Source organism: Lissotriton helveticus, chromosome 6, assembly GCF_964261635.1.
Source record: "Lissotriton helveticus chromosome 6, aLisHel1.1, whole genome shotgun sequence".
Lineage (NCBI taxonomy): Eukaryota > Metazoa > Chordata > Amphibia > Caudata > Salamandridae > Lissotriton > Lissotriton helveticus.
In genome coordinates this window covers 1,170,222,151-1,170,242,641 of record NC_136067.1, presented here as the reverse complement: position 1 = coordinate 1,170,242,641, position 20,491 = coordinate 1,170,222,151, and the positions used below count along the sequence as shown (strand labels likewise).

At 46.1% G+C, this 20,491-nt stretch overlaps 1 long non-coding RNA gene across 1 annotated transcript in view; it reads left to right on the top strand.

Annotated features, from left to right (window-relative positions):
* LOC144761677 (uncharacterized) overlaps window positions 1–20,491 on the top strand; it is a 137,566-nt gene that overhangs the window by 19,696 nt on the left and 97,379 nt on the right. Inside the window, exon 2 of the long non-coding RNA XR_013595841.1 lies at window positions 8,202–8,326. This is a non-coding gene — a long non-coding RNA (uncharacterized LOC144761677). The remainder of the gene's footprint in view (window positions 1–8,201; window positions 8,327–20,491) is intronic.

The window sequence follows — 20,491 nt, the reverse complement described above, 5'->3', positions numbered from 1 at the left end:
CCCAACATGCAATTTGAAGCCATTTCAAATACAACTGAACATAGAGCTAGCACATTAGCTTATACACCAGAAGAAGCATCTAATATATATGCACTTATTCATGAAATCAAAACAGCTGATGCACAAGGGACCACGATTATACAACAGTTAAAACACTATGAATTTCTAGCGAGAAGAGAGATCAACCAGAAACTACATGCATCGACACTGGTACAATATCATCGGGTGAAACGCATTCCCAGAGGTTTGAGGCTGTCTATCAAACCCATGTTATTCAGGTTTCATCTCAACAAAGACTTTATGGATCGTTGGTATTCAATCCTAAATAAATGCAGCCTGGATTTAATTCTGCTTCTAGTAGAGGAATTAGCAAAAGCAATCAACGATCTGTCTAAAGAAATTGAAATAATAAAGGTAGACTTGGAAGAGCGAATGGATAAAGCGGACTTGGACAAATCACTGGAGGAAATTAATGCAAGGTTGGACAAACACACTAAGGAAATACAAGAAGGAAAGTTGAGAAAGTTTAAAAGAGATACATTGGATTACAAATTACAAGAAGTGTACACCTGGGCAGAGGTTTATGCCCAGCGAAGAGTTTTCCCAAAAAAGAGGACCAATGTATCTTCTGAAGAAAGTTCGGTGTCAGACTCAGATCTAGCTGCAAGCAGACCATCTGTCCAATCTCAGTTATCAGAAGCTTCTAAACCATCAGAGGAAAGAGGAGCACATGCTCCTGGAGCTAAACAAACTTCTTTTTTATCCGACGCCGCGGATTCAAGTCAACCACCCGGACCATCCAAATCAACAGGAAAACAAGGCGAATCCTTAAAAAAACCAGCAACAAGGAGCCAGAAGTAAATCTGGTTGTTAACATTTCAGACACCACGTTGTCAACCCACCAAACCAGGATACTAAATAAAGGTTTAGGGTTTGTTCCTACTCATAACACGAATCAACTGGAGTGTGAAGTGTCACTCTTCAAATTTATGAGAGTCTTGAAATTGAGGCATTTTTTCACTAATGTTGTTCCTGCTACCCCTCAGAAAGAGGAGGCAGAATTTTTGGAATTCCGCCCCAAGTCAAAGTTTCAGGCGCCAGTTTCTCATAAAATCATAGAAGCATTTGAGCGATCAGTACGCAATGACATACAGAACATCAATCTATCAAGAGGTCGACAGAAAAATTTATCTGTACAGGATAGAAACATTCTGAAATCTTTGCAAGAAAATTCAGCAATTATGATCCAGAAAGCGGATAAGGGGGGAGCCATAGTTGTGATGAACAAAAAGTTTTACATCGAGAAAGTGGAAGAACATGTCGCGGACAGAATCACGTACCTACCATTGGATAAAGACCAGATTGATGACTTAAAAACAACCCTGAACATTATTTTGGAACAGTCACTAGAACTAGGACATATTACCTCTTCCACTAAACAATTTCTGACAGCAGACCATCCGAGAAGACCAAGATTGTATATGCTTCTCAAAATACATAAGAGTCTCACTAACCCTCCGATGAGACCGATAGTAACAGGGTGCGGTACCATCTTTGAACCCCTTGGAATCTACATCGATAAATTTTTGCAACCCTTCGTTCAAAAATGGCCCTCATATGTCAAGGATACCACTGACTTTCTCCTAAAACTACAAACAGTAAAAACAGACAAGCAAATGTTACTCTGTACTATAGATGTCAAAGCACTATATACGTCCATTCCCCATCAGGGTGGACTGGAAGCAGTAGAATGGGCCTTGCTGAGTCAACCTTCAATCAGGGCTGATAAAGTGTTCATTTTGGAGATCCTTCATTATTGCCTATACCACAGTTATTTCCAATGGGAAGAACGTTTCTTTCTACAACAACAAGGGACCTCTATGGGATTTGCCGGGGCCCCGGCGTATGCGAATACATTTATGGCTAAATTCGAGGCAGACTACATATATACTGATGAGGACTGGAATAAGCATGCAGTACTATACTGTAGATTCATAGATGACATCTTTGTCATATGGAATGCTGAGAAATCTCTACTGGAAAAGAAATTGCTACAATTAGATCAGTTTAACGAACACATTCAGTTTACGTCAAATATCAGTGAACAGAAGATCTCTTTTTTAGATGTGGCTATCACTTTAGTGGACTCGGAAATACAAACAGAAGTGTTTCGGAAAGAAACGGATGTAAATAATGCATTGTTATACCAAAGTTTTCACCCACAGAATTTGAGAGACAACCTACCTCTCTCTCAATTTATGAGGATTAAAAGGATTTGCTCGAAAGAGACAAACTTGGAGAAACATCTAGACATACAACAGAAAAAATATGAACAGAGAGGTTATCCTAAAGAAATTCTGGAGAAAACCAGACAACGAGTGAAAACGTATGACAGAACGAACTTGTTACATCAAAAAATGAAAAAGAAACAGGAGAGACAAGTTTTTGTTATGAAATTTTCTACGAGTTCACAGAAGATTAAGAATATAGTCAATAAACACTGGGCACTTCTGCAAAACGAAGCGGATTTCAATGGCATTTTTGAATCAAAGCCTATGTTTGCCTACACAAGGTCAAAAAATCTCAAAGAACTTTTGGCGCCTAAATTCAAACAAAAACAAACCTCTTCTCTCAAGGGAATGAAGAGATGTGGTAATTGTGTCCACTGTAATAATGCCATCACGGGCATGTCAATACATCATCCTCAAACAGGCAAAAACATCCCATTATTTTTCAACGCTGATTGTAACTCTAACGTTTTGATCTACTACATAAAATGTCCATGTGGGAAACTTTATGTGGGTAAAACTGAGCGTAAAATAAAAATCAGGATTTCTGAACATAAAAGCACCATCAGAAACAAAAGTTTGAAGAGCCCTTTAGCAGTGCACTGGCAGGAGGCTCAACACAGCATAGCTCAATTGCAGTTTTCTGTCCTTGAAAGGGTGGAGAAGGTAGAGGGTACGGACTTAACTAGATCTCTGTTACAGAGAGAAATCTTCTGGATAAAAAAATTGGGGACTCAAGATCCGAAAGGGCTAAATGAAAAAATAGATTTTTCTTGCTTTTTGTAAAAATTTCATGTACCAAGTGTTCCATGCACTGTAATGATGGTTGATGGAAAATAATTGTATAGAACGATCGTTTTCAACTGACCTTAGTTGGTCTATCCACAAATTATTTTTTTTTTTTTCCACTTTTTCTTTATATTAGCTCACTGCATGTGTCACATTTTCTATTTGTTACTTCACACGCGTCGTGTACCTTCTAGCGTGCTAGGATTCAGTTTTGAGATCAGCGTTATTGTGAATGCCAAGCCGACACCACGTGGTATGGAGTGAGGAGTAGTGTACAGGAAGTATTTTCGTTCTCAGAGAGAGCCGCCCGCTCTAGTTGTTAGAGTGACGTGTGAGGTAGTATTGCGACTTGCATTGGGAGTCGCGTAGATGACGTGGAGTTTTAAGCGCGAGGTTTCGACTAAGCCGTCTGACCGTCTGGCAACAGCCTAGAGTGATTTATTTGCGGACAGCGTTTCCTCACTAGGTACGTAGCTTGGAGGATTGGTTTTGGGTAGTTGTCTGTATTTAAGCTGTAAGGTGTCCGGTTTACTGACCATGATTTATTTTCCTTGTAGAAACAGTTTTCGGCGATGCGTCTTTAAGAGGGTAAGTTCAGCTGTTAGATAGACGTGATCTGTGGCTGTTCAAAAAAATAGTCTTCTAGATACAGGGTTTTGAGAGTTTATGTTGCGTTTTTTACTATTCAGGTTCCTTCATTCAGTCATAGAAGGAGAGGGTAAGCCCCACATAATTTACACACGGGGAGATGGTGGTGGAGCACAATACTTTCGTTTTCGTTTTTTCTTGACTAAAATTCAGCAGTGGTCCCCAAAAATGTAACGCTGTTTTTTCACATTCTGTTTAGATTTCAGGCCCCGGAGGAAGAGCCTCATAGGGCTCGAAATGCATCGGGCTTCTTAAATGCTAATTGTTTCATGTGAATATGATGTGTAATGTTATAAACGCTGCATTGTTTTGAGCTTAAAAAGAACTGTTATGTCTTAATAACAAACACTGTTATGTTCAATGTTCGTAACTGAGATGTTATGTTGATATAAATTGAAATCGATAAAGGTTTAAAAATTTGTTAATAAACTCAATAGAGTTTGCAACTGTGCACATTGGTCGGGTGTTATTCACTCGAGTTAGGCTGTTCTAGAATGACACTAATTAAATCGGTACCTAGACCTTTCCATCGGTTTAGGAGTAACTCGTTCAGTACATCATGTAAAGGACCTGAATCAGAATGCTGATCCTCATACAGTGTAATGAGGTGCTGGATCATATACATACCCACCAGTCGCTGCTCGGCTGGCGGTAGTTTCAGAAACGTTTGAGCCACTACTTCGTCTGGAAACGTGGCAGAATCACTAACCCATCGGACTGCTGATCGGGCTAGTTCTTGTTCATGCATGGTACTAAGCTCACTATAACCTATTCGTAATTTCAGAATTGTATCGGTGGCCTGGAATACTTGTTCAAGAGAACACTGTTCTGGTACGGGAGGAGGAAAAACTTTCTTGTAATCTAGACGTGAATGTCTGTCGGAAAATCTAGTTCTACCTACATACGCTATTCTGGCGGGATTCTCGCTGTCTACCTCTTCACTTGAAGAGTCATTCTCTTTCTCGGTTGCTCTCTTTGCTTCCTCCTTTTGGTGTATACTTATAATTTCCTTACGAATTTTCCTGTACATACTTTCTATACTACCTTGTGACTTGTGTTTTCCCTCGGCTATATTGTCACTCCACCTAGTCAGGGCTTTCATCTCGTCTTTATTTTTATCAGGATAATCTTGCTCTCTTATTAAACAGTTAAGAACTGTAAAATCATATTTTGAATCTCGGCTTTCCTGTGTACCATAGCTTCGTGAATACTTCCTGGGTTCTCCCCAGTACGGATAAAATGATATATTCTGTCTAGATGTTCCTTCATCTCGGGCAGGGTGGCCAAAAAGTTGGCAACTCGCCTTAAACGTACGGAATATAATATCATGTGATCTTCGCCTGGAACTGAATCATATATGCAGTCAGTAAGATGTCGCTTGAGGTCTGCGTATGTAGTCACTTTTGGCGTGTGCTGTAACGCTGCGTCTCTCAGCGTCAGTCGTTTTACTTGAGGCGGGGTGATAGGAGTACCTCCCCCTGCTCCTCCTGAACTGGAATCGTTAACTAATACTGAATGTGCTGGTAAAGTGACTGGCAAAACGGGCACACTTAATGTGGGCTGGTCCGGGGGTACTGGCACATTAACGTGGTCCCCGGGACCAGTGACTGGAGGAACAGGAATTACATTAACAGGAGGCTGGACTTGAACTTGGACTGGCGGAGTAGGATCTGTATTAGCATATTCTGGGACAGTGTCGTCTAAATAGGACGAAAGGAAAATTTCAGCTGCAGTCGGTTTATGACGTAGCTTAATCGGGACCAATGGTGGCGGTAAATTACAGGGTGCTTCCGGGGTTGCCTTCGGCAAGCCCTCGGCAAGAAGAGGATACATACCTTTAATTAGGGCATTTCTCTGTCTGTCTGATTGTTCTGCTCTAACTCGTTCACCTTCTTCTAGAAGTTCCCTTTCTTGGGCTTTTCCTGAGGATTCCCTACTTAATTCTGCTTTTCTGAATTCTTTTTCGGTTCTTCTATGAGATTCTTTGCGCCATAACTCGATGGCGTCTTTCTGGGACTGTCTGGCTTTCTTTTTCCATAATGCTTCTTCTACTCGCATGATGCACTCGGCATCCCATGTACCTGATACAGGCCATCTGTATTTCTCTTCAAGGTTCTTTGTATAATCTACCCATAAGTCTAGATATAATATGGCATCTAAGCCATGCTTGTGATACATAAAATGTCCAGGACTGTCCCTAGGAGGGACAGGAACTGCTTCTTCGAGTAACCCTTTTCTGGTTTTTATCTGACATAACTTTGAAAACAGAGGCATTTTCGAGTCGTACTTGAATTAAACACAATACACAATAATCACAGTAATGAAATGGCAAACAAGTCACTCATACCACGACATAGAAATACATTAATAACAGTTCGAACAGAATACTACCTGATACACTGAAGAACATAACACTTGAATTTCTCGAGAAACGGACTTACTAGAATTACTGGATGCACTGCTAAAACAGTACAGAACATACCGGTCTCATAAAGAGACACGTCATACCGTATCCACCTAGATGGACACGTCGGACTGGATCTGTGTACCCAAACCCATCGGACCGGAGACAAACTAATGACCCCGTCTAGATACTCCCCCAGCAACGGTACTCACCGGGAAGCAAAACTTGAAGGCCTCGGACTGGACTGGACTGCTACGACGTCTGGTTACTACACATGCGCTTCGAACTTCGGGCTTCAGAAACAGGTGGGCCTCCGGATACCTCGGACCTTGCTCTCTCGGCTTGGGCTCTGGTCGGGACGAACCGCATTCCTCACCGCCTCGTCTGGATGCCGGACCGCAGTCTCCGTCTCCTCCGTGGGCCTGAGGGAGACTTGATGAAGCAGAAATATCTGCACGTGCACGGTAGAGTTCCGTCACGGCTGTAGAAGGGTCAGGGGGCCTGCGTTACATCGCCGGCGCGTGGGGAAGGGGCTCGTCTCTGTTCGGGCGCCATTATGTGGTAAATAAATAATTAATTACGGTACTATTTTTGAATACATTAAATAAAACAGATAGCTCAATAAATAAGAGGCAGGATCCGGGGTATCTGAGTCGAACAGGCTTTAATCAGGCATAAGGGAAGGGACAGGATCGGAACAGCCTGAAATAGAATGGCATGGACTGGCAGCTGCAACGTCTCATTAACAGTACATAGTATATATAGGAAAACATTACAATTGCATTGAATACAGTAGGCGTAACAAGTGACAAACGTAAGATAAGAACAAATGGGCGTACAAAGAAGGCGTGTACGTAGACATGTGATGAAAACGTCACAGAAGTGTCATAAATGGGTGGATACATGGAGGGGGCTACCTGGGCAGCTGGACCCTTTAACCTAGTGGTGCGCGCAAACGGGCCATGACGTGTAACTAGGGAGAACTGGGGGCTATGACTTCTGCACTAGAAGAGGAGACTAAAGTCTACGATGTCAGGACGACATGTACCTATAGCATATCTGGTATCTGGTGTTTGGAGAACATGTTGATAGAATCTAAAAGTTATCAGGGCAAAAGCTACTTGACACTAAGACTGGTACATGCATATATTCTACGTGTATTGCGTGTGCTATGAATCCTCTATGGATATTAATACAGAAATTCTCTTGCATGGAGACAGAGAGACTAGACTATAGCTGAAGATGTTTATGCGGTTCGTTAGCTTAGGAATGTGAAGACGGAGAGCTGAACTGATAACTAGAGGCATAACATATTCTTGGCAGACAGGCAGGCAGAGCCAGGCCGGGCACCGCGCTGCGCGGCAAGAAGTAAGCGAAGGGTCAGGGATGCGGGAGGGGCTGCATCGCTCCTCGGAGTGGGTTCAGGAGACTGGAGCTTAAATCTGGTGTGCAGGCCCTTTGAGGCCTAGAAACGGGGACAGTTCGATGAATTAACGTGCATAATGTAAAACGTGGGCAACATAGGCCTAGAAGCCTAATTCACGTTGCTTTCACGGGGACCGGATAACTGACATACTAAAGTTGGACACAACTATAATTGCGTCTGTAATCGATCATAGGGGGACATATATGCATATCGATCATGCACATATAACATAGGATGGGGAACACGTAGGCACACAGGACAGGGCAAAATTCAATTTTCCTCAGTGGTGAATAACAACTGTTAACAACAACACAGTTGGTTATAGTTCCTTTTCTGCTGTTCAACTTGCAAGCAACACTGGCACAAAAGAATTTATATCAGTCCCAAGCAACACTGACAAAATAGAATTTGAATTCGTCCCAGAAATGCACTAGCTCCCTTGATCAAACGTGTGCTATGTTCAAGTTCATACACCAATTGCATGACAAGCTCCAAGTTAGCTTACTCGTGTGTGCAGCTGGCACAAGTCTCAAGTGTCACCAGATACTGTTTTAAACCCCCAAATATGCCATGAAAGGCTCGATCAGAGTCTAGAGCCTGCTCTGCTAGCCCTTTTTTATTGGCTATGCTTGCTTCTCTATTGCAGGATTCTGTCGGACGCTGAGTGCTGAAGTCGCTGGAAGTGCTGGAGACTGGCTGCCGAAGTAGCGAGGCAGCCAAGGACTGGAGGCGATGATACTGGATCACCACATCAGAGGACTGGAGTAACAGGTAAGTGCCAAAATCCAACAATACAAAGCGCGGATCTTCATGCATGAGGTGCTCTGTGGCACGTGTAGTGAGGTAACGGTTTGTTAATGAGGAGCCGATCACAGAAATTGACTTGCTCTTGCCAGTTGACATGTCCCCCTTGTTGACACTGGGTGCGGCTGTCAGCAGGAGCCGTGTGCAGAAGGGAAGCATGGCAGAAGCCTGTGCCACTTGCAGAGTGTTCTTGTTATGTGAGTCTGTCCTTACCACAAAATGTGACCCCTCATGATCCTACTACTGCCACCAGGGAACAGAATCATATGGGATAACACAATTATGCCAGGGGACAAGAGTACAGGACCAATACAGCACATTTTGCATGCTACAGCGTAGTCCACATAATCGGGGGAGGAAGTCACATGATGTTAGGAACAATCCAGGCACCCTGTGGTGCAGTTGGTGAAGCACACAAAATTTCATAGTGCACGAATCTTGAGCATATGTGAACAGCCAAGTGAAAACAGGTAACAGGTAATGGAGGAGGTTACCTTCGGTTCCTGTGACAGCGGGACGGCGGTAGTCTTTCATCTATGCAATCACTAATATCTGAATAGGGCAGGCGGGAAGACCACCCAAAAAGCGACTGCAGGACTGATTCCACTATGATCTAAATCAGGTCCTAACTGTTGAAAAAAAATGTAGAGTCACATTAGGGGCGATAGACCAGTCTGGTCACGGACATAAAAAAGGTTTGTAGATTCTCCAAGAACCAGAGGTAGCCAGAGCCAGCAACTAAGCTGCACCTTACAATATTTCATTGTGTGGCGAGTTTAGAGAAATTCATATGTTAGAAAATAAAGAGAAATCAAATGGGTATAAAGGGAACTTATGTATTTCGGTAAAAATCATTTTTATTGATTTGATGTAGTGTGACTACATTACAACATTAGCCACCTACAACCCTTGGCCGGTGGTCTGTGCATTTGGTTAGGCAGCGAGTAGATAATAAAGAACAACATGTATTAACCAACTGTTGAGAGTAAAAGAAAGAGATTCGGAGAAGGGGCTGAAAAGGAGGGGGGGGAGAGGCTGGGACATCGCTTCCCTGACGCGCTTACGTCCTTGGGCAGTGGGTGTGCCAAGGCCTATCAGCCCCAGCACCCGGTATAGATACGGCCAGTGCACACGATCAAACGCTTTCTCCATGTCTATCATCAATATGAGTGCTGGAGTCCGGGAGCTCTGCGTTTTGTTCAGTAGGTGGCATAGCCTCCTCGTATTGTCACTACATCATGCTCCGGGATGAACTCAGCCTGACCTGAGTCAACCTGTCCCTGCACGTAGGGTCCAAATCCGAGTGCTAGCACACTAGTAAAAATCTTCGCAACAACATTCAGCAATGAAATCGGATAGTAGGAGGCACAGTTTTTGGGGTCCTTGCCTAGCTTTGGAATTACTGTGATAGTGGCACTGCGCATTGATTCTGGTAGTGCACCCTGTTTATCAATGGAATTATATAGTCGTGTGAGTATCAGAGCAAGGTGAGAGGCGAAGGTTTTGTAAAACTCCCAACCATAGCCGTCAAGGCCAGGTGCTTTGTGGGGTTACAGCCGCCTGTGTATAGCGGCGAGGACCTCTTGTATTGTGATGTCCTTCTTTAAAGCAGTGTGCTTGGGTACTTCCAGACCAGGTGGGTAGACCCGGGGCAGGTATGTCTCCACATCTACATCTCATAAGGGTTCAGCAGTTTAAAGGGCCTTATGGAATTCTATGTCAGGACCGGAGGCTCCGATTATGCTATTCTTTCTTCGCTTTAATAACAACATTTTTTTCACAGCAGCTTCAGAAAAAGTCGTCAACATTTTTTAGCCCAATAAAGGGAAAAAACTATCCAAAAGAAGAAACCAACAGACTACAATATCCATGAGTCCACAAGGTAGCATCAGCCACAAGTCCTTTTACAGTGTCCAAACATCCAAGAAGACCCTTCAGCAACTTTGTCCTTCCTCTTTCTTCGCTGCTCCGCAGCACCAGATAAGTCACTTTTAGTTCTCTCTCTGTGATCTGGAATTTTTTATTGTGCTTGTACTGTATTGTCACATTGGGCAGTTGGGTCCGCTTTAGCTTGCTCAGGTGGTGCCCTGATACGTCCGTGGGGAGTCTTTGTATGTTTTTACCCCTTACAGATTCCCCGGGCCGCGGGAGCGTTCCTCGCTCCTTTCGCGGCCGTTCCAAAGTGCGGTTGTGATCTCAGGCCGCTAGGGGGAGCCCCCGCATCTCGTTGGTCTCCGCGTTGCGTCTCCAACGGTCCGGTGAGCCTTGTCCCCGTGTTGCCGCCAACCCGAACGCCCCCTTGGGGGTCTGTATTACTAATTTCTTGGCATTGTGAGCATTGTCTATGCCCCGGTGGGTGTCCGTATAGCAGCACAGCTGCAGAAATCGCCTGAGGGCAGGATTATCTGCACTGGCCTGCTAGAGCCTTTCACGCGCTTGGGTGGTGGCTAGGTCCAGTCAGTTTCACTGAGGACCCACGCGCTGGAGGCGTGTGCCACCTTACATTTGGGTTTTATTCCTGTGCCAAAGAGCTTTACAGACCTTTTGGCTGCCTATATTTTTTCAAAGGGGGAGTACATACGATCCATGGTGATCTCCCTGTTTGTGCCCCTGTTTTCACCTATTTGTCAGTTCATGTAGGAATGCTCTTAGTTTAAATTCAATACCTTTACCTGCAGATTGCTTAGAAGGAGACTGCAGGATTAGTGTAGGGTGTAATCCCCAGGGCCAATTCATTCTTGACGGGCAAGGTTCCAGTTAAGATTTGTCGTTATATCCTTGGGGGCAGGTGACCTTGATAGACAATGATCAACAAGGAGTATTACGAAGAGGAGCAGGTGCAATACGTACCCTTAGATGACCAGTTTTTTGAGGCAGTGGACGAGTCCATCTTCAAATGTGTGAATGATGTGGTAGGTCCGATGGAGGAACGTTTATCTAACCCCATTATCACGGAATGCGCCAAGTTGGCAGGCTCCCACTTGGGTCCCCAGGGACCGACGCCTACTGTATCCCAGGGGGAGGGTGCCTCTTTGCCTAAGAAGGGCCGCATGGAGGAGGGCCCGGGAGAGTGCCAAGGGGTGGATGAGGACGCTTTCGACCGCTTCAAAAGTGCGTTCCTCGCAAAGACGTCCGTTCCACCGCCTCTGCCTTTGCCGGTCCTGACCCCCGCTGGATCCGTTGTTCCGTACTCTCCATCGCTTGATGGGGGTTCGCCTGCAGATTTGGATGATGAGGAAGGGTCTTCGCGGTCATGGCGTCCGGCCAGTTCTACCGCCGCCGAGTTGCCTCAGGATTCCTCGGGCATAGTGGATCCGGATGAAATCGTTCATCCACGGTCAGTGGCCTGGACGCCGGGGGACAAGGTGGCTAAATTTGTGGCAGGTCGCCTCTGCAAGCCCTTGGAGAAGGATGCTAGGGGTTGCTTGAGGGCCGAGTGCCCTCGTCCAATTTTGGAGGGGAAGGTGACCCCTACTCCGGAGTTTCACTCCAAAATGGCCACCTTCATGGCCAAGTTTACAAAAGATCCCTCTAAGGGTATATACCGCTCCTGGCGTTCCTGCCAGGACAAGCTCCTAGACGCGGTAGGGCCATGACGAAGATTTTAGATATGGCGGAGGAGGTGAAGGTGACGGTTTCCACCATATCCCCAGAGGTCCTTTCGAACTGGGCTCAGCAAGCAATTATCTTCTTGGGTAACGCCAACTGTGCTCTGTCGACTGAACGTAGGCGTTCACTCCTAATAAAGTTAGACCCTAAGCTGGGTGACTTAGCCTCTTCGGAGGCTGGTACGGTGGCACTAGGGGGCCTTTTCGGAGATCCTTTTGAAGGAACTTGAAACATTTGTGGCCACTTTCACTAGTTTAGACAAGGCCCAATCCAACATTAAAAGGGTTTTTCAGTCTCGTTTTTCCAATGGGGCCAGTCGTTGTAGGAGCCGAGCGACTGGCCGTGGTGGACAACACAATCTCAGTAGGGGACAAGGCTCCGGGCGGGGTCAATATAATACTACCGCCAATTTCACCAACTTTTACCCGACCAGAGGACAAAGATTCTGTAGCCGTGGAGGATACAAGAACAACGCAGGCGGTCCTGCCCCCAACGGTAAGTTTAATTTCCCCTTCTCAGGGAGGTTACAAGCGATGCTTGGGTCTTGATGATGGTTCAGGGTTTTCACATCGAATTTTACTATTCACCCCACCAAACAGAGCTTCCTCATCCCATCGTTTTTTCTGTGGCAGGCACCAGTTTGATTGACTAGGAGGTTTCCGAGCTTCTATGCAAAGAAGCAATCTGTCGGTCAGATCTGCATCCCCGTGGTTTTCTAAGCAATCTTTTCCTGGTGCAGAAGACCGACGGGGGGCGTTGGCCTGTCATGAACTTGAAGGAGTTTAATGGGTGGTTGGTGTACCGGCACTTCAAAATGGAGGGGATCCATCTCCCCTGGGATGTTCTTCTCTTGGGAGATTGGATGGCAGGTTGGATCTCAAAGACGCTTACTCGGTCATCCCGATCCACCCTCAGCACCGCCGGTTTCTACAGTTCGAATGGAGGCAGAAGGTTTACGGGTTCACCGTCCTTCGGTTCGGGCTGTCCTCGGCGCCCTGGTGTTTCACAAAGGTCCTCCATCCTGTAGTGGAGTTCCTTCGGAGTCAGGGTGTTTGGATGATTGTTTACTTGAACGACATCCTCCTCATGGCGCAATGCCCTCGGACGCTGGCTGCTCAGGTGCAGTAGACGGTTTACCTCCTGCAGGGCTTGGGGTTCATTATCAATGGGGACAAGTCAGTTCTCTCTCCAATGCATAACATAGTCTTCTTCGGTTTTGTGCTGGATTCAGTCCACATGTCGATGACCAAGATTCTGCATCTGTTGCGTCAAACCATCTCCAAAACCCACACCTCCCTCCGTCAGATTGCCCGGGTGGTGGGGCTACTTTCCTCGTCCATCCAGGCAATCTTTCCAGGGCCCCTGCACTATTGTGCATTGCAACGCCTGAAGGCGCATTACCTCAGGAGAGGCTTATCGTATGACCAGTTGGTCCCTTTGACGGACGAAGTCAAGGAGAAGATGGCCTGGTGGCTTTGCCATATGGACGCCTGGAATGGCAGAGCCTTTTTCGGAACCGCCCCCGACATTGTCATAGAGTCCGACGCCAGCAGGTCGGATTGGGGAGCCCGTTGCTGCGAGTTTTCTACTGGATGCGCTTGGTCTTTAAACGAGCAAGAGCTCCATATCAACTGCCTGAAACTTTTAGCTGGCTCGTTCACGGTTCAGTGTTGGACCAAGGACAGAGTTCGCTCATGTGTCCTACTCAGAATGGACAACATCTCCGCGGTGCGTTACATCAACCACCTGGGCGGACCTCGTTCTCAAACTCTGGCAAACTTGATGAAGGAGTTTTGGAGTTTTTGTCTGGCTCACCACATTTCGATAACGGCAGAATATCTGCCGGGCCCAGCCAACCAGGTGGCAGATTGACATTCCCGTCATTTGTGGCACTCCAGCCAGTGGAAACTGGATACTCAAGTTTTCAGGTGGTTGGTCGCCCTCTGGGACCCTTTCTCGATAGACCTATTCACGTCTCGCCTGGACCATCAACTTCCGAGGTTCTTCAGCTGGAGACTGGATCCTCTAGCACAGGCTATGGACGCTTTCCTTCAGGAGTGGGGTCAGGAACAGAGTTATGCGTTCCCTCCGTTCTCCATGATCGTAAGATTGGCGGCGGAGGTGGTGCTGGTGACACCGCTTTGGAGGTACCAAGTTTGGTTTCCAGTTCTTCTGGAACTTTCTTGGGATTTTCCAATCCTACTCCCCCTCTTTCCTTATCTTCTTCGGAATCTGGACAGAGAGCAGCATCACCTGGTCACCCAGGGTTCTCTCCACCTCAAGGCATGGTGCCTTTCAGGAGTCGCTGGTTGCTCCCAGGCCTTTCGGAACCAGCTCAGAACCTTTTGGCAAAGGGCTGGGCTAACAGCACCTCGAAGCGTTATAGGTCAGCCTGGACGAGGTGGCTACGTTGGTGTCTTCGACGGGATTTGGATCCCATGGTCGCAGGAATTGTTCCCATTTTGAATTTTTGGGTGGAGTTGGCGTCCGAAGGTCTGGCGTACCGAACTATTAACGCTATGCGTTCCGCTATTTCAGCAGGCCATAGCCCGGTTGATGGTGCCCCGGTGGGAGAACATCCTATTGTTCATCGGCTCTTGCGGGGTGTACGTTTATCTCTACCCCCTGAGCCACGTTATTCAGTTTTGTGGGATGTCAATTTAGTCCTTAATCTGTTTTTGTCTTGGCAACCTAACAAATATCTTTCTTTGAATGAAATCTCAGCTAAGTTGGCCATGTTGTTATGCTTGGTTTCTTGTCGCAGGGTTTTGGATGTGCGGGCACTTGACATTTCGGCACAAGTTTTTTCCCCAGAGGGGGTGATCTTTACGATTGGCCGGCGCACGAAATCTGCTTCCAGGACAATTTCGTATTTGGCTTTTGTTGACATGCCCAAGCTATGTGTGGTGCAGTGCTCAAAGTCTTATGAAGACTTAACCGCAGAGTTACGCCCTCCGGGTGCAAGACAACTTCTTATTGCATTAAGGAAACTGCACAAGGCAGTCTCTTCCCCCACCATTGCTAGGTGGGTGCGTTGGGTCATGAAAGAGGCGGGTATTTATACAAAGCAATTCGGCGCCCATTCAGCTAGGGGTGCAATGGCTTCGAAGGCTTTTTCCTTAGGCGCTCGCTTGGATTTGATGCGAGCTGCGGATTGGTCCTCGGATTCCACATTTAAACGGTTCTATTTTAAACCGGTTGTGGATATTGCACATTTGGTGGTGAGTAAGCTTTAAACTATCATAATCGGAGCCTTCGGCCCGGAAATAGAATCGAAATTTGCCTAGCTTAGTAACGGTAAGTTTCAATTCTATTAAGGACACGGAGGCGAGGATTATCCCACCCTCAGCACTATTGTGCGAACCCGCCCGTACGGCAGTAAGTAACCCTTTTTCAGTTTGATTTATATAATATGTACAGCTCAGTATGCCATGTGTCTTGGATACTTGTGGTTGGTAGTATACCTCTTTCAGACTCTTTACACAGTATTTTTTATTTCAGGACATGATGGTTCCAAACAAGACCAGTGATTCAGTGGCGTACGCGCGAAGAAAGAGGAAGGACAACGTCTTCTTGGATGTATGGACACTGTAAAAGGACTTGTGGCTGATGCTACCTGGTGGGCTCATGGATATTGTAGTCTGTTGGTTTCTTCTTTTGGATTGTTTTTTCCCTTTTTTGGGCTAAAAAATGTTGATAACTTTTTCTGAAGCCGCTGTGAAAAAAATGTTGTTATTAAAGTGAAGAAAGAATACCATAATACTCGCCTCCGTGCCCTTAATAGAATTGAAACTTACCGTTACTAAGCTAGGCAAATTTCAATTCTCCAAAGGAGCTCGCGATGCCCTCATCCGTGGTGACCGCGGGCCATCTGCCCCATGTATTTTGGATATCCGCCTTTCAATGACGTGCTCGTAGGCGATGTGCAACATGTGCCCCGCCTTATTGCTTCCAGCTTAATATTTCTGGCACAGTTGCAATAGTGCGGCGTACTCTGTTCGCCCCATATCTATCTCTCGTAGCTGTTTCCGCGTGGCCGTCAGCAGTCGATGAGCCATCACGGTTCCTGAATCTGGACTTCTAGCTGACAGCGCCTATTCCACTGCTCCCTATTGTAGCCTGTTGCAATGCCAATGAAGTGGCCTAGGGACCACCTTTAGTGTCTCTGCCGTTGGTCTCCAGAAAGGAAGTTAGTGCTACTAAGGTGTCCGTACGCAGCTTATCATATGTGAGGAGTTTTGTGTTAATGCACCAGCGGTGCGGAGTTGTTGGTTGCGGTTTTGGCCAGGAGTGTAGGTTAATGTGGGAGGATTGGAAAGGGCAGTCGCCCCTTTGTCAGCGGCCATTGTGTCCCTCGTTACCGCTGGTGTTGTAAGGAAGTAATCGATCCGTGTATATGTTTGATGTTCCGCTGAGAAGAATGTGTAGTCTACTTCCGTGGGGTGCGTGTGACTCCAGATATCAATTAGGCCCACTTCGTCCAGCCAGCTCTTAGCGCTCGTTGTGAGACCTATGTCCTGGCCCTCCCGGGGGAGTGACCTGTCCCTCTGCCTGTCCATTACAACATTATAGTCGCACCCCACTACCATCTCCCTGTCAGGGGTGGAGGTCAGTCGTCCCAGGGCTTCCCTGAGAAAGAGTTCCTGTTTTTCGTTGGGTGCATAGAACGTGGCTATTGTGTACCAGGTGCCCTGTATATGCACTTGTAGCGCTAGCAAACGAACTGGGATATCCATGAAGACTCCCTCCTCCCTTCCCACGAAGTGTGTGGCATGCAAGATGGCTACCCCCGCTTTCTTGGCAGGTCCAGAGGAGAAATAATGACGGTAAAACCAGTAAGAGCGTAATCGTCGACAGTCTTGTTGGAGTAGATGGGTTTCTTGCAACATTCAAATGTCGCTCTTTGTGTCTTTAAGGTATGATAGTACCGCCCGCCTTTTCGTCGGGGAGTTAAGGCCTCTGACATTAAGGCTAAGTATAGACACCATGATCAGTGCCGGCTCACCATATTGACTGCACATTCAAGTGGGCAAGGATGGTAAAGAGAAGGTGAAAATTAGAACACAGAGAATAACACAACAGGAACAATAACTCTGGCACCGTCTTCCACATGGGAGTCATTACAATCTCAGATTTGGGGTCCATGTCGCAGTCGAGTGTGCAAGTTGGAGTTGAAGTAATTGTTTCAGTGAAGCTCCGGTGGAGTATTCCTGTATCTAGGGCCCTGGAATTCACGTTTGACTAGGCCCAACGGCACCCGTCTGGAAGGCAAACGCTAAGTCCACAGGGCCGGTGAGGACCAGATATCTCGTACCCTTAATGATCACCGGCAGCGGACCCGTGGGCACCCTCGTGTTGTAGGTGTTGGAGTTGCCGCGAGCGCTCATCGCGGCTATCAGCTTCTGTAGGTTTATTCAGCGTATTCCACCCACATCTAGCAGAGCTCCTTGTTCTCCACCCCTCGTCTGCAGGCTTGCGGGTTGGCGACCCCAAGGGAGTATGCTGCTTTAGCTCTAGTGTCTCTGGGAGCTTGCAAGCGTCGGCCAAGGTGCAGATTATCCGACCTCCTCTGTCTATACAAATTGTAGGCGGAAAGGGTGTCCCCATCTACACTGGATCTCCTGGGTGCAGAGAAAACAGTTAGTGGCTTTAGGGCTCTGCGGCGCCACAATGTGGTCAGGGATAAGTCCTGATAAAGCCAAACCTTGACGCCCTCAAATTCAATGGTTCTCGGATCTCATGTTGCAGACTTTTTAGCTTCCTTCTGTTTATACTAATGCAGACACGTGAGTATGTCCTGGGGTTGGCCAGGCGCACCCGCTGGTCTCCTGGCACGATGTGTGTGGTCCACACGATCTCCTGGTCCTAAAATGAGGGTGTCACATGCTAAAAGAGACGGATCACAAACTCCTCCAGATCGTTAGAGATGGCCCGGGCCGGCACACCCTTGATGCATATGTTGGAACGACGGAACCAGTTTTCTAGATCTTTTTAAAAATAATGATTATTGATTTGTGAAGTTTCCATAACATATATAACTGAAAGGTTCATCAGAATTTGTACAGGCAATGTACAAATCATAGATAGGCGGATCAGCACATTACAAAAAACATCAAGTGACATTACTCCCATTACAGATAGCAATTTGACAGCAAATGTATATCTTTTACAATGCAGGGAAAGGCATCATTCAGCAGTCGTATTTCGTAGATAGGAAGTTAATGGGCCCCATATTTCATGTGGTTTAGATGTGCTTGGCAGTTCCTCTGCATAGCAGGTAAGTTGATCTCGACAATATACCATGTCCTGCAACCAATGTTTATGTGTTGGTGCAGGCCTGCCACCCCAATGTATGGAGATTATGCTTTGCTAACAGCAGCGCTATAGCTACCAATTTTTGATTAATGACTTGTATATTCGCAACATTCCCTAACAAACACATTTGCGGAGTGCATTCTTTTGATCCACCCATCATTTTTGTCACAGTGTGTGTGACCTGCATCCAGAACTCACCAACCTTCGGACAGGCCCACGCCAAATGCTGGAAATCTGCACTTGGCGTTCTACATCGCACACAACATGCAAACTCTCTTAGACCATATTTATGAAGCCGAGCAGGCATATAATACATTTGATACAAATATTTAAAGTGAATAACTCTAAGATTCCAATTTGCAGTCAGGTGTCCTGTCAATTTGCAGCATGTCTTCCAATCTTCTACAGTTAGCGGTTCAGAGAGAATAGCATTCCACTTGCTCAGTAATCCGTCCCACGCGGCCACCCCATCCCTCTGTGAATCAGGTATAATTGTGTGATAAGTTTGGATCTTGTTTGCATCGTGTAGATTAACTGTAATGCCCCTAAAGCCTGCGGTTCACAGGACATTGTGGGTATAATGTGCGTAAAGCTGCACGCAATCTGCTGTATATGAACACCCTCATCGAAGCGTTGTTCCCTTCCTCCAGGAGACCTGAGACGTATATAAATTTCCCTTCTGGAAACACATCCCCCATCGTGTGCACCCCTACCTCATGGAGTACTTGAAGCGCACCAGCCTCACTCGTCACTGAGATTCCAGTACGGTGTAAGAGTGGCCTTTCTGGTGCGTATAGTGGGAGCTTCTGTGCTCGTCTCCCAAGTTCTTGCCACGCGTTGACCGTGCACTGCACCGTATCTTTTTCCGCCTTTTCAAATATAGTACTGATATTTACAATCATAGCTTTGAGCGGTATCGGATGATGGCACCCGCTTCTACTGCAACTTGCAGGATGAAAGCCGGAGCTTGTTGCCAATAGTAAGCATAATGTGCCTGAGTACAGAGATAGTATAGTTGGAAACCTGGAACTGTGAAAACACCCATGTCATATGGAAGTGTTAATAATTCCCACTTCACTCTCGTTTTTTTTCCTTCCCATGCAAGCATAATTAGTAGTGAGCTAAGCGTGGTAAAGTAGTGTTGTGTTAAGCGAATAGGAATATGTATAAATAAAAATAAAAACTTTGGGAGTACAATCATCTTGATCAGCGCTATCCTGTCTGCTAGTGGCAGTGGTAATTTTTTCCATCTAGCCACTTGCTCTTCAAGTTGTGTGATTGCTCTCACAGAATTGGTTTGGATGACCACCTGCAAATCTCCATTGTTCCATATTCCCAGGTACTTTACCGTGTCTGAACTCCATTCCAGTGGTTAACCAAGCTCTACTTGTGGCGTGTTGATAGTGAGAGGATGAATGATAGATTTGGCCTAGTTAATACTTAGCCCTGAGTGTCACTCAAACCGTACATATTCCCTGATAAGCTGTTCTAAATATGTTTCAGGGTCACAAACATATAGGACTATGTCATATGCGTACATGGATACTGCAAGGGAGCACTGGTAAAAGCACAGCGCTGCCTGTGCATACCTTTGCTGTGAGATGCATGCTAAGGGCTCCAGCACCACTGCAAATAATAGGGGCAACAACGGGCATCCCTGCCTTGTACCATGCTGTATCTCAAATGCACCCGACGTCTGCCCAATGACCCGCACTCGCGCTACAGGGGCAGTTATAACAGTTTGATCAAGTTTGTGTAAACAAAGGGCACCCCCATGCCTTGTAGGACTGTAAATATCTATTTCCATGAGATAGAATCAAACGCCTTAGCGGTGTTTAGTAGGACCAGCACTGCAGGCAATGTTGGCTCGTACACACGCAGTACTGCAAATAACATACACAAATTATGTGACGTGGATTGGGTGGGCGCAAACCCCGATTGGTCAGGGAGCACCATTATCAGCGACGGGCCTATAAGATTTGCAACTGTCAGGTGTCTTTCCAGGTTTCACCAGCGCTACAAAAGACAGAAAATGACCCCGCACCAGAGTAGACAAGTATTGTAATATGTACAATTTTCAAATAACAACACAATATAACTTTCGATGACTTCCCAAGGATATGCAATTCCACAAACTTGATTGAAGGTTTATTTAGTTCTTTATTATTCGAGAAATTCATTAAAACAGTTACAAAATTGCCTGTCGCC